The following is a 25036-nucleotide window of genomic DNA, read 5'->3' on the forward strand; positions in this document are numbered from 1 at the left end:
TGTTCCCACCTTTTTCATCATCACCAAATGTCTGGAGAGCACTTGCCCACAACCTCAGACACTGGGACAAGTACTGAGTCACACTGATGGGAAAACCTGACTTAGAATGATATTTTTCATGTCCCTATAAAAATAATGTCTTGGGGATAGAAAGAGGTTCAGAGTTTAAGAACAGTTGCTGCCTTTGCAGAGAAAAAAGTTTTCTTGTTTTCAGTACTCACCTTAGGTGGCTGGTGACTGAGTGTAACTACTGCACTAGAATGTTCCCAATACAGGGGACTTGACACCTTCTTCTGGTGTCTACTGGCACCAGTGCACATGGGAGTGCACACATGCTCACTCGCATACACACAAATAAAATATATTTAAATGAAATTAAAAATAGCTGGCATTGTGGGCCATACTTTAATCCCAGTACTAGAGAGGCAGGGACAAGCAGATCTCTCTGAGTTCGGGGGAAAGCCTGGTCCACAGTGCAAGTTCTAGGATGGCCATGACTGCATAGTGAGACCCTATCTCAAAATAAAGAAATAAGTAATATCTGTATGTACTCAAAATCTAGCAAAGCCCAAAAGGGTAAAAAAAAATGGCAAGTCAGTTTATAACTCACTCAGGACACATCAAGAGTTTTTGTATTTTTCTTAATACTTGTAGGTAAAAATATAGGTCCTTGATACAAAATTAGCCTCACTGTGTGGGGTGCTTGCTCTCTATCAAGAACACTTCCCCAGATTATAGGACATTATTTTCTTACAGCATCATTTTTATGGCTGCAAAATAAAATAAACCATGGTATAAATATATCAGAACTTATTTAAACAATTCTCTTGGGCACAGAACCCTGTTGTTATAAAAACAATGTCATGTCATCCTGGCAAATAAATCTTTCCCCTTGTTGAGATTTTTGTTGTATTACTAAGTTCTTGGAGAGAACTCACTGAGTCGAAGGTCATGAACATCTGCAGCGCCTTAGAAACATACAGTCCAATGTTCTCCAGAAAGCTATCCTTTCTGGGCTTCAAAGGGGAGAATATAGGATGTCAGGAGGTAGCCAGAACATTTTATCTCTCTGCTGGAAGGTCTGCCGTATGGACAAGCTCAGTACTTGCCTGTTCTGTAAAAGAGACTGCCAACAGTCCTGCCATGGCTTTGAATTGTTAAGGACTATCCTTACCTCATATCCATTGGATGGGACACTTTAAAAACTCAGTTGGACTTGTCCTGACTTGGATACTGAATATCTTAGTTCAACATCTAAGCCATTCACTAACCATGTGACAAAAGGGGACATATGATCTAATACCCTGGGTCTGTGTTTCTCTGCTGGGAAAATGAAGGACTTGTCTTATATCTACATGATCTTTTCCTCCTCTATGTTGTTGTCTCTGTCTCTGTCTCTGTCTCTCTGTCTTTATGCCTCTCTCCCCGCTCCTTCTCTGGTATATACACTTTTTCGTGTGGGTAGGTGCATGTATACATGTGTGCATATGCAATTGTATGAGAAAGTCAGAAGTTGATGTTCAGTAGCCTTCCTCGTTCACCCTCCATCATAAGATTGTGAAACTGACGCTCAATTATATTTGCTGACCAAAGCAGTTCAGGGATCTCCCTGTTTCTAAACCACTGTGTCCAACTTTTTAACGTCTTAACATCGGTTCTGGGACTCAGAACTGTGTTGTGTTTCTTATGCCTCGGAGCCTCTCGGCTGAGCCCTCTCCACAACTCCAGTATCTGAATTTCATTAAAAGATTGCATGGCACACCATCTGTTTTAGACAATCTAACAACATACCCAGTAGCACATTATAATCATGAACACTGGCCTCAATTCCTGCAAAGTCCCAGAGTTCCCTGAGATGTGTTGTCCATGAGAAATGGCTCAAGTTGACCTTCAAGAAGGACATTCCATATTCATGAAGGTCACAAGAGTTTTATCACCTCCAGTTGCTGCTATTCACAAATTAGAACTGCGCATCTTGCCAGCAACGGCACAACCTGCAAGTTCTTCCCCTGAAATGAGGTAGAAAGCTACTGCCAAAAAAGAGGACACTTCATATCAGCCTTCAGGACTGTGACCCAAAACAACATGAGAAGCAGAACTAGGTCTGGGGCAGGGATTGTGTCCAAGTCAGCAGCTCACTTACTCATCCTGAGTAGAAACACCATGTTCCTAAGTTTTCCATCTGGAGATCAGCCCAGAAATGATCCAGTCTCCTTGCCAGATTGAAGAGGCAGCTTTTGGAGGTGAACAACTTTTCTTATTTGTTCTCTGTGGTAATTTATTATTCTTCTCACAGCACAGTAGTCTCTCCTGAGTAGCTGAGGATAAAGTTGCAACTTATTCAGAGATAATGTCTGTCATGTCTCACCAGCTGACATGTGGCTTGTTCTGGACACAGGGTTCTCAGGTTAGGGAGAACAGAAAACTGTTTAATTATTTTTCCCGCCATGATAACTATTTATTGAGAGAGTCTTGTGTTACAGAGTCTGAACTAAATACTTTGTATTACTGGCTGTCTTAGCTGTTAAGATAACTGTGTTGAAGGCACAATATCTTACTTTTAAAGATAGAGTAACAGACCAGAAAGAATAGGGAATGGTGGGGTTAGAAACTGACTACTGGTCTACCTGACTTCACAGTCAATGTTCAGTTTATTATATTTTTCCAGTTGGGTTTGAATAGTTGGTCTTCAGCTGGTAGTGGTATTTTGAAAGCTTGTAGAACCTTGGAGAAGTAGGGTCTAAATGGAGGAAGTGGGTCCCTAGGTAAAGTCATGGCTCAAGGCTTATAGCCCAGCTCTGCTTCCTGGCTGTGTTCTACTTCCTGATGCAACTTACAGTTTATCTTAGTTAGGGTTTCATTGCTGTGTAGAAACACCATGGTGATAGCAGCTCTTATACACAAAAACATTTTATTGGGGTTGACTTACAGTTTCAGAGGTTTAGACCATCACATCATGGCAGGAAGCATGACAGCATGAAGACAGGAATGATGATGGAGAATCTGAGTTTCTACATCTTGATCCATAAGCAGCAGAATGAGACTGTGTGTTACACCAGTCTTGAGCATATATGACCTTAAAGCCTGCCTACATCATGACACACTCCCTCCAACAATGCTACACCTACTCCAACAAGGCTACACTTCGTGATAGTGCCATTCCCTATGACCAAACATTAAAACACATAAATCTATGGGAGCCATTCCTACCAAACTACCACATAATTCAATAAGATAATCCTATGAGCTCTAATGGGATCTCTAGTTCTATGTCCTCTGCTATGGCTGATGGCTTTGACAGAGGACCATTGCTTGGGGACTAGTGAGCAGTTCCTTTATCCTCTTCAGCATTCTTCTCCTCTCCTACTCCTCAGAGCTCACCCATCACCAACAGAATCCACTGCCTCATTTCAACTATTTGAATTTCTCAGACTTCTCCTCTATTCCTTCAAGGGAAGTCTGCCCTCTAATGATGCAAAGTGTTGATTTCAAACACTTATTTCTCAGAAATGAAGTAAAGGGCACATCTCAAGTGTAAAGGTGTTGATTGATGTATAGCTTTATGGTATCACTCTATCTGAATTTATTGCTTAAAAGTAAAGGAATCTGAGGCCCAGAAAAGCACTTGATCACACAATCCTATGAAGAGAATCTACAAAAATGGGCAATGTCCATGTCCCAGTGTAGATGCTATCTGGGATGCCAAGAACTGCCTGACCTAGCAACAGAAAGCAGCAAGAAGGAATCAAGGCATGGCCTGCACTAGACAAGAAGAAAAGAAAACCTCAGGCGTGTTCTAGAAAGACACATTAATTTACATTTAGTCAAACAGAGCTGGAGAATGAATATACTCTCAAATCTGGATATCTTGACTGACAGCAGACAAGTCTCCAGAGAGACTCTAAGAAATATTAACCAATTGCTGCAAGACAGCATCTACTTGTCAGGCTTTTAGTGAGGATGAGCTGAATGCAGGGCAAAGAAAATCAGCTTGATTCTCCATGTGAGTTTATGATGTGCTGCTAGCCCTCTCTATATAGAGAGATTATATATATATATATAATTAATCAATTTTACCTCTTACTAGTCCTCAAATGACTATATGCTTTTGTTTGATGAAAACAACCAAGTGCATCCCAATGTGCATTATCCAGCACCTTGGTTGCTATTTATTGGTAAGTGAGTGAATAAATACTTAAGCTTGTCTTTATTGTCCTAGGTGTACTTGATGAAAGAAAACCACAATTTCAGGGCCAGGGGATGACTCAGTTGGTCAAGCTTTGCCTGGATGCTAACCTAATGTACTTGGTGAAGTTCTAGGCCAATGGGAGAGACCCTGTCTCAAAAAAAAAAAAAAAAAAAAAAAAAAAAAAAAAAAAAAAAAAAAAAAAAGAAAAAGAAAAAGAAAAAAAAAAACAGAAAACCAAAAAAGGAAGATACATGAAGACTAATGCTGTTCTCTAACCCACAAATGAATGCTTACATGTACACATATGCAGCACACATATGCATGTGAGAATGCACACAGAATGTTTACTTAACTTTTTCCTATGCATTGTCTAAAGTCTTGAATATAAACAGATCTTTATGTTCCCACAAAAGTATGGGAAATTTTCATGCCAACTTCCTTTTCTATTTATATAAGCCATTCTCATGGCTTCTAAATCATTGGGGTCTTACATTTCAACAGAAAAGTGTATGTGGGTGCTAATCTAGGTAGAGTGACCGTAGGGCTTACTCCAGAAGCTGGAAGACCATCCCACTCAGGGACCCATCTGGTCTCTGTTTGTTCCATCTTTCATCAGATGTTACTGTGTTGCTAAGTAATAGAAGGTGATTACCAGAAGAACAGTTGGTACGTGTGTGTGTGTGTGTGTGTGTGTGTGTGTGTGTGTGTGTGCATGTATGTGTGTAAGTATGTACATATGTATGCAATAGGAAGTACCATTTTAGGAAGGACAGCTACTGTACTATCCCCTTAAAAACACTGGAAAATTAGGAAAGCTCTCCTTGATTGATTTATTCCACCCTCTTTTACTTCTGATTGGAACATGGATATTCAAAGCAGACCTCAATCAACTGCTGTTCTAATCACTTGGGGACATGAAGACATGTCTTAATTTTTTTAGGAGGAAGGAACTGGGTAATGTTCCTGCAAAACTGATTAAACCTAAAAATATTCCACTGTGCAGCAGCTACTAAATATTACCTCCTGTAGCTTTCTTACAGCAGGACCAGTCTGTCCCCCTCCAGATGAAAGCCTTTTAGAAGCCCTTTAGAAAGCCACATGGAATTTGGTATTATCAATGTGCTGGTTTATCAGATATGAATTCATTTGTTTTTCTCAAAGCCACTTATCAGCAAGAACAGAGCTGACTTGTCCACATCTGAATTGTGCTCTAAACACCCTCTCTGAGTTCCCTGGGGTTCAAACATTTTTTTATCTTCCAGGGTTTTTTTTCCCTCTCACATTTGTTTGTGTTTTCTTAACCTCATACCTATTGAGGTGCATTTCTGGGTCAGGATCCATGTAAAGACACAGGAATGGAGGAAATGCCCAGCTCAGACTGCCTGAGGACCAATTGTCTGGGTAGAGTTTCAGCCCTGAAAGACCAATGGACAGTTGGAAGTGAGATGAATTGCCTGGGGAGGGCTGCAGAGTTGAGCTCCTCTTCATGCCTCTAGTGCCTTTATTCTCCATCTGAGGACTGTGGGTAATGGACAGAACGGCAGGACCCAGCAGACTCATGTGATATGTCCTGCATGCACTGAAGCAAGAGAATCAGAGGGCTTCCTTCAGTCCAGACCCATCACGTTCCTCCTCCCCTTGGAGACGCCCATGATTCTACAATGGGTTGATGTAGAGCAACCCCGGAAGCAATTTGTCTTCCTGTTCTCCTACTGTGCTCTGCTGACCACAAAGTTCCTTTGCAGAAGGATCACCATCTGTCTCTGTCACCAAGAGAAACATGGAAAACTTAATACTGGAAGGCTTTGTCTTCCCATTCCCGAACAAGAACTAAGCCACACACTGTACAGGAAAAGAGCTGCAACTGCACAGTAATTATTAATTGATAAGGCATGGAAATTCAGGTTTCTTGTGAGTTACATTTAATAGTTAGAGTAGGCAGAAGTTGCTCACTTGTTATTTTTGTTTTGAGTTTTATATCAAATTCAATGTTTGCTTTATAATTTTTTGCCTAGACGTGTATCTACACATGTTTTACTGATATATTCATGGACTGGCAACTAGAAAGCCTTCACAGGGACAATTTATAGCATTTCCTGTGGGCTCTATCATGAGGCAAACATTTTTCCAGGCACTTTTTTTAAAAAAACAAAACCAAATTAAACCAGAGACTTATCACACTCCTAAATTCCGGTATCATATTGCATCTCGTTAAAGCACACCCCAAAACTAAGGTCTCTAGCTCTTTAGTAAGTGTTAAAATGAACAAAGACCACACAGAAATTCATCACCATGTTGTCCCCTTTGATGAGAGTGGCAAGAATCAACAGATAACCACCTAATTTCTTGGCAATGTGAAGAATTGAGGCTTATAAAAGTCTTAAATAAAAATAATACAGATACATGCTATTTCAATAGTATGTCTGAGCCACAACAGGAATGTTAGCTCTCGGGAGGAATTTACTTTGGGTTTAAAATAAAAGTGAAGACACCCATCTGAGAGGCGAGAGTGAGAGCTTTGATTTGACAAAGAGCATCATCTGTCCCTCCCCCATGCCTCGCTGATCTCTTCAGCCACACTTACCTCGGACAGCCCGTAGATGGCCTGTATTTAGAGCACAGCCACATTAGAAGACTCTGAGCATTCCATGACCAGAGGTGTGAACAAGAGGAGCATGCCTGCAGGTGAGGTTCATGAAAGGGTATAGTTTCCACCTATTTGTAGATAACTTTATTTGGATTATTTAGTCTCCGTGTTTTCTTTGCCCTAGCCCTCAGATATTTACCAGCTCTATACCTAACCTCTGTGGGTCTCTGCCTCAATCCTTGCTCTGCCCTGCAATGAATGTATATGTTGTGGGTGTTTTGCTTTGACTACCTGGACTCCTGATAGCTGACTCATGCTGCCTCAGGCCAGCAGCGTATTCCCAGACAGTTGTCAAGATTTTCAGTCTTGACCCAGACTATGACCGCAGAGCTTCTGTCCTCAAACCCTCTGAAGCTGGGAGACCTTGGTAAGGAGGGTAGTGAGGTAACTTCCTTGGGAAGTTTTCATAGGAAGGCTGGACAGACTTGCTTAGATAGTGTGAGTCTGGACTGGCACAGAAAAGTCTCAATTGCATGATCCTTTCCAAGTTACCACAAAAAAGCCAGTGCCACTGTAGAAGCAAAGAATATCTAACTGTTCCCCTTTATGTTCAGCTTTGGGATTTCTGGGTCAGGATCCCTGATAAGACACTCAGAATGAAGGAAATGCCCTGCTCAGACTGTCTGAGAGCCAATCTCCCTGGTAGAGTTTAGCACCGAAAGACGAGTAGACAGTTAGAAACACACATGACAGTGGACAGGGAGATCTTCAAATGTCAAAAACGATTTAGTCTTTTTTTTTACTGCAGGCAATGCTGAACTGTCAAATCAGGTGCTCCATTCAGACACCAAGCAAGATTCCAGGCAAGATGCTAGAGACGCAAGTTATGCACATCTACATAAACACATAAAATGGGGTGATTGATGTCCCAATGTGTGTGGTGAAGTTTTAGCAGCTTATTCTGTCTCTACTGACTTGATTGGGCCCAGACCCTGTCCTTCAGGTTAGACACTCCTGCCTCTACCCGGGTACAGGGATCAAACAATGGCTGCAGTAAAGAAAATGTCCCACTGTGCGTAGCTCCTACATTTGTCTAGTCTCGAGAACCTATTCTTTTTCCATACTTGGGTCGAACAGAAATTTTTGTCACCGAGCCTCATCCCTGATGAACTTGATGTGAACTCACATGATTTGGCTTTTCTACGTCTTCCTCTATGTGTTTATGTTGTTGTTTCATAGTGTAACCGTCAGGTCACTGAAGAATGAAGGTTGATAACTATTTTTAATCCAGTTCTTCATGTACTAGTTGATTGGATCAGATAATTAAACTGACCATCCATCGTTGGATATCTATCCCATGCAAACACAATGGAGGAAGATGAACTTGACCTAGGCTTTCATACCAGGGTTTGAAAATTAGTAAGAAAACTCTTTACTGATAATGGATCTGAAAATAAAACTGATTGTTATCACCAACAAAATAAGTTGCATTTGTCTGTTAATGTGAGATGTGGAAATATCATACATCAAAGTCAGGAAGGCCAGGATACACATTTTAAAACACAATACACAGCTGAGGTTGTAAAGAGTTGGAATGTCTTTCAAATCATCAAAGCTATGGAATTACAGTGTATGCACTATGCTGGCTTACTGCCCCCTGTCTGATTAAAATCACAAGTATCCAAAGTTATCCCAGTAGCCATTGATAACTTTACAAGTCACTGAAGATTCTGACTGTGTGTAGGACTGTGCTTGGGGCCACAGAAAGTAACTATTTGATTCAGTGTGTATGTGTGTGTGTGTGTGTGTGTGTGTGTGTGTGTGAGAGAGAAAGAGAGAGAGAGACTGTATATGATGCAACCCATGAAACCCAGAGTTAGACTAAAATGTAAGAGAATGAAAGATGAGATTTCATGTGTAATATCTGATTAAAAATTCACATTTTATTTTAGAAAAGTACTTCATTTGCTTCTGACAAAAATGTCACCTTTAACTCCTTTCTCTGATCATTTTCTTCATCCCCCAAGTGGGCAGATTATTTTTCCACAAAGACATCTCCTAAGGCTCACAGCTCTTGGTAACTGATGTCCCCTACCCTGTGTGTTCTTTCTCCACCAAAGGGTTTTTATTTATTGATTGATTGATTGATTAATTGATTGATTGATTGATTTGCCACAGAGGAGACACTCAGAAATGTTGCTCTCTAGGTTATCCCATGATGCTTCTAAAGTTTCTAGATTATTCCCATGAAGTCTCTGGAATGTACATCTTACTTTACTACTCAATATGCACAGTTTCTAATAAATAAAGATTAGATTAATGATTCATATAAAGTTTCCTCAAAAAGACACGTGTAAAACAATTCAAATAAAGTTATAACCTATGAAAGCATTTTTTTCTTTTCCTGCACTATGTTATGAATTTTTAAAAATTAAATGATACTAAACTGGATTTTAGCTCCTACTTAAAATGTAGTTTGTTACATCTGGATTCCTGGGTGTTACATGCCTGGCTGATTTTTGTTCTTGATGTCTCAAGGTGCAAATATGGCCTCCAGTAACATCACGTCTTTCTTTTATTAGTTCTAGTTATCGTTATTGGTGTATGTCTGTGCATTGATTTGTACACATGTGTTCAGGTCCTCACTGAAGCCAAAAGAGGGTTCCAGATCCCCTGGAATACTCTTAATTACTAAGGCACTTTTTAGCTCTATATCAACTCTTAACATCATAACTTTAAAACACACGTCAAGTATTCTCTTGATGATGGTTTTGCCTTTCTCACTTTGTAGTAAATATCCACAGGTCTGCCTCCACATTTGATCGGTGCGCATCTCCAAGGAGTCAGATCTATCACTTGCTTTTCCTTCCACCGGTATCATTAGCATTTCCTTAACGGGGGATCCCGCAGCCCCTTCTGCATACCACTTTGAATGCTTTGTGAGACTTGGTGTAGTCATTCCACACAAACAACTGGCAACTTATTTCACCAGGAAACATGAATAGCAGTCTCTGCCACCATTCTGGTCGCCAGCCTCTGCCATGTTCTTCCTGCAGGATCTCTTACAGACTATATGTAGCACAGCACTGTTATTCATGTCAAGGGCAGTCAAGTTAAGGCACAGAATGAAGTCCTCTACATCCCCATGGATGAGGAAACAAGGATAAATAGAAGTTCAATATTTTCTTGCTCTGCTGACAAAGGATGTTCCTGCTCTCAAGATGGGTGTGGAGCATCTCCATTTGGAGTGCCCTTGATGGGTACAAAGAACATCAAAAGGTAGAGAGATGATGCATTCGTCAAAGGGATATAGATGACTTCATCTGGCACGATTGTAAAAGACTGTGCAAGATGAAGCCATAACTGTATCATTTAAATAAAACTGGAAATATCATGTTGATAGGGAATTAGATAAGTGAAAGATAGGCATTTAGAGTTTTAAGATGTGGCAGAGCATAAGAATACATGAAAATTGGAGGTAAATGTAGCATAATCTGAATCACATGACCACAAGAATCTCAGCATGTTGTGCATATCGGAAGGACCAAATGGCATGAGGAATGATACAGTCATATGAGATGCTGAACATATACAAAAAGCACAGCAAAGTTTCTGAACCAGAACCCAAAGGAGTAGCACTGATCTCTCTTCTTGTGAAACAAGAAAGACAAGCAACTGAGCCTGAGCTTGGTTTGGGGTTCCAATCACAGTGTGGGACATAATATTGCAATACCCTTCCTTCATGGTGCCCTAAAGGAAACAAGCCTCAGGACTCCAAAACTGGAGAGTATAAAGAAATGGGAAATAAGGCGATCAAAGCAAGACCTCAAAACTGGCTGGTGAAGAGAAGAGAAAAGGAGCAAGGGCTACAAACTATCAGCAGTGTGGAAGGTCAGAGAGGATGACATGAGTCGGGAGCAGAGGGAACTGGAAATGCCAGAAGAGAACAAGAAGAGGCAGGAGCAGGACACTGTCCTGAGGAGTAGGGCATAAAAGCCTTTACTAGGAAAGTCTTCTATAGAGTTTAGGGTCCTAATGATATCCCCGTAGGAGCCATAGACTTCTGAGTTTTGTTGTGGTTGTGGTTTTTAATATGATCCCAATGCACCTTCATCTGCTGTAGCTTAGGAAACTTTCAGAATATGGCTATTCTGCAAAAGAGTTCCTAGGCTTGTCCTAGAGCATTAATACACAGATAAATTTAATAAATAAGGCCTTTTTTAAAGATATTTTTATTTTATGTATTTGAGTGTTTGTCTGCAGATGCATATGTTCATTACATGTATGCAGTGACCACAGAGGCCTGAAGAAGATGACACATTCTCTGGAACTAGAACTACAGACAATTGTAAACCATTGCAACCAGGTAGTTGCTAGGAGACAAACCTGGGTCCTCAGTTTGAGCAGAGAGTACTCTTAACTACTGACCATCTGTCTAGACCCTCTTTCTCTTCTTAACTTTTTAAAGCAGAGAGACATATAATTCAAGCTGGCCTCTAACTTCCTATGAGGCTGAGGGTGACCTTGAACCTCTGACCTCTTGATCCTCTAGCCTCTGCCTTGCCAATGCTTAGATTGCAGGCCTGGGCCATCACACTCATATCCTCCCCTTTTCATTTGAGTGGAATATGACAGGTAAGACCACTAGCCAGACTACATTGTGAAGTCCTAGCAGCAGTTGAGCCTATCAGATATATTCATGAGTCTTAGGCCTATCAGACTTACAGTCAGATCTAGTCATTGTTCTTAAGACTCAACTGACTTGTCATTATCAATCATGTCTCTACAACATTGGAACTGGACTCATCAGAGTACATATCTCAGAATAACTGAAAGCCATAGATGGGAATATAGTTCTAATGTGTCTGTTCCATCAATCCCCTGCAGTGTGTGAAGCACCACTAATCTGAGGCCATCTAAGTAGGTATCCAAGTAAGAGTCTAGTCCGTGCTAAGTGAGAGCAGCCCACAGAGACACTGAAACAGACTGAATGCATTAGGAGGATGGCCAGGCTAACCTTGTGTGTGTAGGTACAACATCACCATACCAACCATAATTAGGAGAAACTCTCAAATACCACCTTGCTTTCTACTGAACCCCTGGCACATAGACTCTCACATATCACGGAGGGCTGAAGGTACATTGGGGGAGTAACTGAGTTAACCTTCTCCCACCAGCACTGATGTGTGTAGATGTATGTATAGTTTGTGTTCTGATGTGCACACATAAGCATGTATGTTGGGAAAGTTGGATTCTGGAGAGCAAGCTTTTTTGTGTGCTTTGGCACCACAGGTAGTCACAATCTTTGGCTATGACTTAAATAAATGAGAACCCGATTTTATAATCTTCCTGGGACAATCATATATACACTCAAATATAAAATTAGCACAGAACAGTAGCTGTGGTCTCGGGAAGAAGATATGGTATAAAAGTAGACACACCCCCTTTCGTATAGGTCTTGCAGACTGAAATCTAAAACATTTCTCACAGACCTTCAATGCTCTGTTCCTGCAGTTTCCAGTTTGAAGTCTGAGGAGTTAAGAGGGCTTACTTCACACTTCTCTTCTGTCCCTGTGGAGGTGGCTGATTTGCATATGTTTTTGTTCTGAACTCTCTCATTTATTTTGTAACTCCTAATTAGAGCGGAAGTGGTTGGGTCGCTCTCTCAAGAGAGTCAGATCTCTTGCCAAAAGCATGTAAAAAGGAGGTACTGGTCATTCCTCACACCCATTATTCCACATGGGCTGGGATAAAAATACAGCTCTCACCAAAGTGGAACAGCATTCATATAAAATTGTCATTTCCACACATGAACATACATAGCACAAAACAATGGAACTATCGACCTCACAAGAGAAGAGTCCACTATAGCTATTGCAAGACAAGAATGTAGAAAATCATTCAGAGCTGCTTATAGGAAAATCCAAATTTATAAAGAGATATGTCATGCTCTTGAACTCATGGGTTCATCAGTATAAAGATTTAATTCTTTAAGTCAATCCATAGGTTAAGTGATACTTGCTCCAAATTTCTATAAAAACATGAGGATATTTATTGTTCCTAAATATATGTAGCACACTCAAAGTCAAAAACCTCTCAACATTTTTTTTTTGGTAATAACTGTGAAGTGCATTTGTGTTTGGGTAATTCACAGATCAAGTCTTATTAAGCAATGGGTCCAAGGGATGAAGAAATTGATTGGTGAACCAAACCAGAGAGCTTAAAAACAGACTCATCCATACTGAAATCTGTATCCATTGTTTCATCAAGTTTCCCATAAAATGGGTCACTGATTTCACAGTTATGTTCTGTAGGCACCTGTGGATTTTTAACAGGTTTGGTGTAACAGGGTTTCCACCAAGTGGCTGGCTCATCTCTTTGCATTAAAGTATTATATTAAGAAAAAAAATACAGCTCTCTTATGCTTGTTGGCAAAGTAAGCTTGAAAGAAGTCTATCAAGAATGTACCTAGTTATGGAGAATTCATATATATATTAATACACACGTGTGCTAGCTCTTATCATACACAGAGCCATGTTTCCTTTTGTCTCCTTTGCTAGAAATTTGGAGTCTCAATAAAATCAGAAGCCTGTGTCTCTAAGTGTCTCTTGGACAAGGTAGAGAAGTCCTAAAAGGAACTAATGGAGGGCTTATAGAAAAGGCACATTACATTTAAAATATGCTACTTGAATACTAAGAAATACTGTTTTGCCTGATTTCAAAGAAAACTACTCACTAAAGAGAAAGGTAGGTGCCTGGCCTGTCTACTATAGGCCATAGACCCTTGATCTCCCTAAAAATATAAGAAGTATGCCATGCAATCAAGATTTACCACAGAGACTTCTTCTCCCAAAGACATGTTTTATTAAGGCAACATCATAAAATACATAAGAAAAAAATTAATATAATTTAAAAGTGAATAAATAGGTTTTTAACATAAATATTTTTATAAAGTCTTTGGGAATCACATACAATATATTTGATTACACTTACTCCAGCCTCTCCATTACCTTTCCCCAGATACACCCTCCCATCTCTACCACCTCAACTTTGTGTCCTTTTATTTTTAAATAATACTTAGAATCTAATATGCTCTCCATACACTTCTGGTGAGAACATCTACTAGTTCATGATTGACCTACAGAGAGCCACACCCTTAAAGAAAACTAGCTCCCTCCCAGACATCATCAACCAAACTCATCTCCTCGGTAAGTAAGCAGAGAATTTTTATAGTCTGACAGAAAAATAAAATCTTGCACCTGGTGTCTTTCAACTAACATGATGATCTTCATTGCCATCTCTTTTTTTTTTCTGGAAAAAATGACATTCTGCTCCTCTTAAGTACTTTCAGGTGGCACTTCCTTTATGTGCTCATCCTCTGTTAGGGGCTTGGTCCTTCCCATGGCTTTGCTTTTGGGAGTAGGGCTGCAGTAAGCATGGGCAAGCAAGGAACTTTTTGATGTGCTTATTTTGTTTCCTTTGGCTATAGACCTAGAAGTGGGCAGCTGGATCATAAAAAGCCATGCTCTCAACACACAATGATCACATGTATGTGGAGCAATCTCCACCAAAACCAAATGTTTACCTATGAAGGCACAGACTCCTTATAAAAGCTTAAGTAAGCAGGAGGTCTTAGTGTAATGGCTAAGTTATTCTGTGGGAACTGAAGACAATAAGACTCTATTGAGCCAACCTTTTTTTTAAGGCCATTAATCTTCTGAGATTAACAACTGTTTAAAGTTATCCTGCAAAGAGCAAATACGGAAAATCAGAAAACACTCGGCTCAACCTCGTTCCACTGAGAATATCCCACAACCACAATGAACATAAGTACCCAGCAAAGGCAATGGGTTAATCAAAGATCAGATTGCAACTGTAGCAGTACAGCCCGTGTCTGCTAACATCCCTGGAAGAAATATTCCAATCCATCCCTAACCAATCCATTGTGTATCAACCACAACCACCTTAAGGACACCATGACAGCCAGCTCTAACCTTGGAAAGCAAGCTTCCAGAAGGTACATTTAAAATGCAGGGATTATTGTGAACGTTGCCGATACCAAAACAGACTCACTTATGTCAAACCCTAACAAAATAAAGCCAGTTGATCAAGATGGAAGGGTCCTGCCTAGAACTATTCCTAAGTATTACAGGTAAAGGCTGTCTAATAAAAGAGGGCAGCTCTAATTCTTGCAACGAGCCCTTGTTACCAATGGTGTTTGTTGAAAGACAACTTCTATGGATTTATTCTTGTTTCCTCTTAAATGCTTTCCCTAACTTCTTTAGATGTACCCATGGCCTGCCATAGTATGGTGAATCCAGACTGCAATCTCCTGGTATTTACAAATATATCCATGTTAAAATCAGCATGTTCACAGTGGGCTAGTGGGAAAGTGGAGTTCTTCCATGGAGTTCCTTTCTCTCTTTCAAATTATGCTGGCTATTTTAGCTGAACACCTGAGAAGTGACTGAGACCTGAGTAAACAGGTAAGAGGAAGAGATGGGAGGGTAACACTGCAGTTCAGGATGATGACCTCATTGAGACTTGCCATTTGGCTGCTTGGTTGGACACACCCACCAGGAAGCTGGAGACAAATACAGAAATGAACATTGCATGGATGTTTCATTGCAATTAAAATTGTCATCTCCCAGGCAGGGCCAGGTGGCACTGAAGCTCCGAGCCTGGTTTGCAGGAAGGAACCTTTGGTTTCATGGACACGCCTTCTTTAGTGGAATGGACTGAGACTGAGCAGAGGGAGTCTAACAGGCAGCTCAATGCTTCACCCAAGGAACAGCTCTTTGCCAGATGAGCTTTGAGAATGGGGCATATAGGTCCTCCTGCAGACACTTTGTGCACACAGTCCAGATGTGCAGAAGGCTGTGTCTGTTTCACACAGGGACCTCTTTGTGTGTTCTCACTGGAGGGAGTGGAAACACTCAGGAAAGACCCCCTCAGAGAGAAGAAAGGGGGCCTGGACATTTCAACACTGGATTCCCCTTGTCCTAGGTGGATACCATTGCTGTCTGCATTTGAGAACAATCCAAATGGCCTCTTTGAAGTTTCTTTTCAAGCCCATTCAAAGGCAATTGAAAATAGTCAGAACATTAAGTCTAAAAAAGAAAAGCATCCAAGGGAATATGGAGGCAAGATACTAAACTCATCTTTCTACTCAAAATGCACAGGGTAAACACTGATGGAAGAATTACCCAGAAGCTCCAGGGACAGCAAGACAAAGAGCAAGACTGGTTGGTATGGAAAAAGAAAGAAAACAATAATATCAGGTTTGTGATTTGGAAAGGCAACCCAGCAAGCAGAGCTGTGTGTGTGTGTGTGTGTGTGTGTGTGTGTGTGTGTGTGTGTGTGTGTGCACTAGTCCAGAGCCTGCTTGGGGACACCAGCAATGGCCCTAAAATATGACCTCATCCATTTGGTCAGGCTGAAGCTGTAGTCCACAATGGGATGCCACATGCTTGTTACTAACTTTGTAAACCAATGGCATCTGAAGCTGCTGGGCGCCTCTCAGAAGCTATGACTTTCTACTTGTATCCTCTGTCTGCTTATTTGCATTTATTTCAGTTTTGATTGACAAACCATAATTATATACACTGACAGGACACCATGTCATAATTCTCTTCATGTGGTCAGTATGGCGTGATCAAAGAAAATAAATCAATATAGCTGACACTTGACTTGCCTATAATTTTATGGTAGGGCATTTGCTGTGTATTCTTTTAGTTCTTTTGAGACTTGTAATACATTGCTTCTGACTAAGATCACCCTGTGGTGTCACAGACCTGAATAGCTATTCCTTTCTGACAGGATCCATAGGCTCTTACATCTATCCTCACTATATCTCTGACGTTAATTTTGTGAGATTCCATCTATATGAAGGACCGTGTGACATTTGTCTTTCTTCATTTAGCTTACTTCATTTAGCACAATATTCTCCAAATTCATCCATGTTGTCACAAATTACATGAGTCCCCCTTTTAAAACAGAATACTATTTCACAAGATGATCTAAATTCTTCACAAATTTTAGACACTGCAGAATTAGTAAATATAGACTTGTTGTGATGAGGGTCGCTAGAATTGAAGCATCATATATTATAAAGAATTTATACTGTAGATAACAACTCCTACTTTTCCTCTCTAATTCTTAGGATGACCGTTCTACTCTGCTTTTATGTATGATTATTTTAGATATTTCACAATGTAATCAGATAATGCTTGCCTTTTTGTGAATTACTCATCCATAACTTCGCATCTGGCAGAATCACTTTCAAGCCTAAATACTATTCTCTCTGTCTGTCTGTTCCTGTCTATCTGGTCTATCTGTCTGTCTCTCTCTCTCTTCCTCCCTTCCTCCCTCCCTCCCTCCCTCCCTTTCTCTCTCTCTCTCTCTCTCTCTCTCTCTCTCTCTCTCTCTGTGTGTGTGTGTGTGTGTGTGTGTGTGTGTGTGTGCGCGTGTGTCTTTCTCTCTGGGGTGGTGTTGTAGATGCTGATGCTGCTGTTGGTCATAGTGGTGATGCTGGTGACAGCTATCTCAACATACATGAGGAATTACTTCTAAATTTTACCATTTATATCTCTTTAAAAGTCATAATGGATTAGAGTTAGACCATATTTTATTAGTCTTCAGAGATTAAAAGAAAGCTGTTCCAAAGTCAATATTCTACAATGAAAGTGAAAATGTGAAGACCATCAGGTAGTAACAATAGTATGGAAATAAGAGATTGAGAATTAGTGTCACAAAGTTCAATCTCTGTCATTTAATGATGCTGTCTTATATTTCATGTGTTTGTGTGTTATGTGCTGCAGGTACTTGAGCATGTGTGTGTGATGGGGGATGGGACCATACATCACTGTGCATCACTTGTGTAAAAGCCAGAACAGGATGGAGTCTTCTGTCACTTACTGCCTTGAGAAAGGATCTCACTGGCCAGGAAGCTCACTATGCTGGCTTATCTGGCTGCTTAGCAAGCTCTCAGGATCTGCTGTGCTCCCTAGTGCTAGGGTCACAGCCACACACAGCCATGCAATTTGTGCATGGATTTGAACTTGGTCTACACCATTAAAGAACAAACTATCTTACCAATTAAGCATTCTTCCGAGCCCTAAAGAGTCACAATTTCACTGTTCCTCTGTCACAGACAGATTGCAAGAATTAGATAACATATACAGGATGTTTTTGGAAACTATGAGATGTTATAACTATAGAAGAATATATGAACATGGTAGCTAATATTTGACATGCTAAAGTGAATCACATATAGCTTTGTAATGAAATTCACTTTGTTCAGTTGGCCAGAAACTATAAATGAACCAGGTTCGAGGAAACCCATAATTATGTCAGTCCAAAATATTTGTCCTAATACAAATGCAAACCAAGGTGAATAGAATATGGGACAAGTGGCTCCATGTAATCATTATATATCGAAGATCTTCTAGGTGTATTATGTACCTCAAGGAGATGAGAATTAGAAGGAGAAAGATGTGCAAATAAAAAGATGATAAATTGAAGACATATACACATTAATTAGGTGAGTGTGCTAGTTTGAATAAGACTGGCCTGTATATGCTCATATATTTGAATACTTGCTCACCAATAAGTAAAACTGTTTGGGAAGGACCAGGAGGTGTGGTCTTATTGGAGAAAGCATATTACTGGGGGAGGGGGCTTGAGGTGTGGCCTTATTAGAGGAGGTGTATCACTAGGGAATGGGCCTTAAAGTTACAAAAGCCCATGCCATTCCCAGTAAGCTTTCTCTCTCTGCCTCATGGTTGCTGTCTCAACCTGTAAGCTCTCAGCTACTGTTCCAGCACCATGCCTGCTGCCGTGCTCTCTGCCGAAATGGTCATAGGCTCTACTACCCTCTGGAACTGCGGACTTCCAATTTAAATGCTTTCTTTTATAAAATGCTTTGGTCATAGTGTCTCTTCACAGCAAAGGAAAATATAGAAAGATATCTGATACAGCCAGTGAACATGTAGTATGTCTTAACAGGAAGTACAGTAGTTGCTAGCCCTGAGAGTATACCTAGAACTCCAAAAATGCAAACAAACAAACCTGGCAGAGATCTTAGATGCTATGATAGCCAATCACAGATCTCCACAACCTTAGAGCTTTAGTCCAGATCTCTAGCATCATGTCTGCATGTACATTCCCAATGTGTCTACATGAGATCCCCACTATGTGACTCAAATATACCCCAAACCTGAGATCCTTATACTCCATCAAAAATTGTTTCTTCAGCTGCATCCCATATGGTAGGTATTAGCAACCCTGTCATCCCTCCCTCCTTCCCTCTCTCTAGCCATCTCTCACACCTTATCTCTACTCTCATAATAAATCCTAGGTGCCAACCCTCCTCATCATGCCCTCTCTGACCAAGCTCTCACCATCTTTTGCTGAATCCATGCTCTAGTCCCCAACTTACTTCTTCACTGTCACTGCCCTTGTTGGAGAAAATGTTCTAAATACAGAACCACAGTGATCATTTCAAAACATGCATCACCTTATCTTGCGCTCTGCTCAGACCTTCCCAAAGGCTTGATATCATTCTCAGAGTAGAATTCAAGGTTTTTTTATTTTTGCAAGTTTCTGATCCTATCGATTGCTTCTCCACAGTCACTGTGTTTTTCCATCACACTGGCCTCCTTGCTATTTCTTTAAATTTTCAAGCACATGTTCATCACCAGGTGATTGAAATTATAGAGCTCTCTACCTAGCATGCCATTTTGCCCATTTAGGTCCACGTTCAAGTGTTATCTCATTAACAAGACTTTCCCTGACACTGCATATTACACACAGCTTTACTATAATATGCTCAGGGCTGAACCAAAGAGGTAGTCTCCACTCTTCTGGAGTTCCAGTCTCATCCAGAAAGAAGAGAGTAAATGAGAACAGTTCAATAAACAGTGTGTCAGAAACACTTATGGAAGGATAAATACAAGAATTTACATGATTTTGAAAGTCAAAAAAGAATATACAGAGAAGTTGATAGCTAAGTTTTGTCTTGGAAAATAATGGGATTAAATACCCCACAACCTACAAGAGCCATCTTTGTTCCACCCAATAAATACCTGGACCATGTGTTTATAGAAACATCTATGGCCAAATTAAACTTATAAACTATGTGCAGAAGAGGCAGACAGTAGTAATCATCAATAATGTAGAATAACTACACCAATATAGTTTAATAGAAATGTGTGCTCTGGAACCTTTGTCAAGTGAAATCAGATCGGGGAGGTATACCAAAGAGTTCTGAGCAATTGATGTGCTCTGTATTACTGGCACTCATAAAGGAAGTCACACCAGGAACCGTTGCAAAGAGCAACTGAGAAAGCTGTGCTTGCAGACATGGAGAAAATATGGCTAAAGGGAAAGAATTCCATGGAATATGAAGCATAAGAGAAAAAAAAATCTACCAGGATGTCACCTGGGCACCTGCTTTGGGTACTTAAGGTAGTGACACTCGCCAAGTTTAGGAGTGCAATTACAAATGTTCTGAGTAGAGATATAAATTGGGAATATGTTATTGAGAGTACTTAACCAAGAAAAAGAAAAGAAAAGGAAGGGAAAGGAAAGCCTGGCATATACAAATGGGGACTTATGGAAAGGTTAGTGGCAGGGAGACTAGAAATCTCTGTGATGAGTTTAGAGAAACTACCCAGGGATGTTCATTACGAGACTAAGGGGAAGGGACTGTGGATGCTGATGGGCCTAAAGGGGATGACGGTGAGGCAATGGCTAGAAGCCACACCTCAGAAACCAAGAAGCACTGCATCCCTTGAGCTGTGTCACCATTCCTGGGGTTCTGTTGAAGGGAACAAAGTCATTCTCCAACCTTGCTGCAGTCTCCTGTTAGCTGAACTCAGGAAGAGAGCAGGGAAGCTTGTACATAACCATTGCCTGTAGCAGGGAGCCCTTTTGGATACAGAGTGGGAAGGGAAGATAGATTGATCGGGCAACAGAATAGTTCTCCACTTCTGTCTTCTGGCATCTGAATGATGAAGGGGGAAGAAGAGGGGGGTGGATGGAGAAGGAGGAGGAGATGGAAGAGGAGGAGGAGAAGGAGGAGGAGAGGAGAAGAAAAAGATGACAAAGAAAATAAGTATGTTCTCAGCATGTATAACTCTGCCTCACTCCTACCTGAAACAGAGTATGCGTTGCTAATGATCTTCACACTAGGGAGAAGATGCTACATCCCCATCTTAGTGATCTTAATGATCTTCATACTAGGTACAAGATGCTACATCCCCATCTTAATTATCTTAACGATCTTCATGCTAAGTATAAGATGCCACATCCCCATCTTGATAGCAGTCCACTTTCCCTGCAGGGCTATCTGATAAACAGAACTTAGTGCAGTCTATTATTGCTCTTTGGGTTAATGCATCTTTCTTGTTCATATTTTATAAAAGATTATTGTGCACACACTCACGAGAGACATTGATTATGGGTCCTGGCTGCCATATTGTTTTATGACTGGAATTACATATTCATTTTTATTGTTAACATTCACTTCTTGGGCATTCAGTTCATTTACATTTTACAAAATTATGAGTAGATTTAAATTCATATGTCTTTGTCTTATTTTACTTGTTTCCTAGTTGACCTTCTCTATCCACTTCCTGCTGAAGAGTTCCTCATTCAACATTTTCCTCTGTTCGCTTGCTGATGTCTAAGTTGCCTTACTTATCCTTTTGGAGTTACCATAGGCTCCTTTACATCTTAGACTGCAGCAGTTCTCACTGTGATCGTGGGCTGTGACCCCTTTGGTGGTCACATATCAGCAATCCTACATATCAGATATTTACCTTTCAATTCATAACAATGTATGTATTCGTAACAAATGTATGGTTATGAAGTAGCAACAAAAATAATTTGTGGTTGGGGTTCACCAACCACGACATAAGGAACTGCATTAAAGGGTCACAGCCTTAGGGAGGTTGAGGACCACTGTTCTTAGGGCGTTGTTATAATTGCCACCCTTCCTTTTCTTCTGATGCTGTTTGTAATGTTTCCATCCTGTCCTTTAAGCCCCCTACATTGTCACAGTCATGCATTCCTATCCCTGTGTCTCATTCAAACTCCAACAGACACTAACATTACTGTTCTGTGCAGTCAGCATTTATTTACATTCCCATATATTTTCCCATCATATTAGTTCTTGTGTCCTTCAGTGTTTCCATGTTTGCATCTGGAATCACTTTCTTCAGGCCTGAGGAGCTGGCTCATGGTTCTTTACTGGGGCCTGTTTACTAATTCTTTGGCTGTTTTTAACTTTTGAAAACATGTAGTTTACTTTCATTCTTTTTTTACATTTATTTGTTTAACATGTATATATGAGTGTCTGAATATCTATGTATATGTACATGTGGGTACGTATATGTGTATGTACCTGTATATAGATATGTGTATATAAATATATGTATATGTATATGTATATAAATGTGAGTATATGCATGTGTGTGTATGTGTTTGTGTGCATGTGCCACAGCACAGGTATAAAAGTCAAGAGACAATTTACTGGAGTTCTCACTTCCTACCATGTGGGTTCAGAGACTCAAAACAGGTGTTGCAGCTTAGGGCCAAGCTCATTCTTCTGAGCTATGCTGACAACTCTCACCTTCACTTTTGAAAGATGTGTTGGTTGGGTGGACCATCTGAAGATTAGCATTATTTTCCTTCAAACTTTAAAGAGTGGTGTTTATTCAGTTTCTGGCTTTCATAACTTCTGATGAGGTAAGTTTTCCAATGTTGTTTTTTGTTTCCTTAAAGGCAACAAACCTGGCAGGGGTCAAACCCTGCTCTCACTTCCCAGTCCTGCAAATAAATACATTTTTTTAAATGCAATAAACATTAAAGAGTGAAATAAATCGGGTTCCCCTCTCATCAAATACTGAAACAAGTTTGCAACTTTGATTTTAGCCAGCTTCCCTCTAATTTCTTTTGTGTGTGTGTGTGTGTGTGTGTGTGTGTTTATCTTGTTTGAGATTTGATACATTTTGGACTTATAAAAACATTTACCTAGCACCTTTTCATAGACTTGTCCTACCTATTAAAGTTCTGCACATGAGCCTCCTTTTTGTCCTTTGATTTTCTCAAACAGAATAACCATAATCTTGCTATTGCTCTTGTCTGGAAATATGGGTGTATTGACCACCTGAGGGTCTACATCTGCTGTGTGGTTTCTCTGTTGTTATCAGCCATCATCGCTTGTTTACATGATGAGTTATTTCTGTTTCCCCACCCCACACCCCAATGGTGCACTAAGGACCTATAGTCACTCTAGTTGATGCTTTCTTTCCCCTGACAATCTAACTTTTAGCTTTGTGGTGAGGTTGATGGTGTCTTTTCCCAACTCTAGCATAAGACTATGCAAGAGTTGGCTCTGCCCTCTAATATTTCTATCTTTGTTTTCTAGTGTCCCATATAGCACCAGAAGCAAGAACAAATATCCATCATAGAAAGCCAAGGGTTCGCTGATGGCCCTATGAGCTTCCATTTTGGCATACAAACTCCGCATAATTGTCAGAACTGTGTTTTCTTTTCCTTAATAGATGGTCTCTGCTTGGGTAAGCCAAATCCTATGGCTTTGCCCAGGATCAACAAATGCCCTGAGAGAGAGAGAGAAACAAAACTGTCTAGACAACATCAGCTACCATCAGAAACATATTCATCTCCCTAGTATATTGAGTCTTGTTTCTGCAGTTCCTGAGTGCCTGTGGTCATTAATCTTGATGGGCAGCATATAGGATCAGGTGATACTCCTCTGGGCATGCCTTCAAGGGTGTTTCCAAAGATGGGGTGGGAAGACCCACCCTGACAGTGAGTGGCACCATCCCATGGGCCAAGGCCCCAAAGTAAACAAGAACAAAAGGTTAACTGAAGCATGGGTATCTATCTTCTTCTTCTTCCTTACTGTATGCAGAGTGTGACCACTGCTTACTTTGCTTCCATCACAGCAGGAGTCAGGCTCATTCATCTGCTTCGCCAGCTCTGATAATCTGTGCCTTCAAACCACGGGCCAATGCAGACTCTCCCCTTCTTCAGCTGCTTGAGCTAGGTAGTTTACCACTGCAAAGAGGAAAATAACTAATGCATGCCATGAGAAATAAGAGGCATTTATGATTTATCCAAATTTGCATTTCAGTGAAAGCATTAGCCTACAGAAACCCACTCTATTCCGCTGGGAAGCAGAGACGCTGCTAATTTAATTTTATAGACATTTCATGGTTTACTTTGGACTCACTAGCGTGTAACTTTCTCACTGCTACAAGTTCTGATTCATCATTTGTCATATGTTTTAAACAGACATTCGACCAGAACATCTGAACACTGCGATCAAGATTCATCTTGACAAGCATTAAATCACTGAGAACCGCTAACCCAGTAAACAAATGAGCAGCCCATAATAGAATGTCCAGAAACAAACCCACAGAGAGATCCACATTTAATGGGTGATCAAGTGAGCATTTCAAAATGAACTATTAATAAATAGGGCTAGGATAACTTTAAACGAACCGAAGAAAAAATAAACCATTTTTATGCCTTTCATATTTTATATTAAAATAAATTATAGGTTCATGCATATGCATGTAGAAAATAATACAATAAAATACCAGAATAAATAAGAATATATATATATGGGTGTGCACATATAGGATGAGAAATTACTGTATGAAAGTGTGTATTGAATAAGAAAACATAAAAAGCATTCACACATGAAAAAAAATCACTTAAGGATCATGACAACCGGAGTCAGAACAACATTAAAAAACTATCTATAACTCCTACTAACCCAAGAGCTGATTTCCTTCATATAAGAAGGAATTTTACACATTAACATGACCATCGGCACAGCTGGTCTTAGGTTATGTATGGCTGCCATAGCGAAGTACTGAGGCTGTGTCTCTCTCCTTGCCACTAACTGGAGACAACAGGACAGTGGGACAAGAAAGGGGCTGGAGAATGTTTAAAAGTGATCACCAGTAGAGTTCAGTCATTAAATCATTAACTGGGAGGGAGAGTAGATTATTTTCTTCAATTATTCCCCATCTGTTTGCATGGGGGAGAATATTACAGAATATTCAGAAGAGTCCCCCCACCGTGTGTGTGTGTGTGTGTGTGTGTGTGTGTGTGTGTGTGTGTGTGTGTGTGTGTTCCAAATCAGGTTGATCACACTAGAATGGCTGTTTTGTACCACCACACCTGACAGAGCCATTTTTCTAGTATAACCATTTAAGAGATTC

The sequence above is a fragment of the Micromys minutus genome (genome assembly GCF_963924665.1).
Source record: "Micromys minutus genome assembly, chromosome: 1".
Taxonomy (NCBI): Eukaryota; Metazoa; Chordata; class Mammalia; order Rodentia; family Muridae; genus Micromys; species Micromys minutus.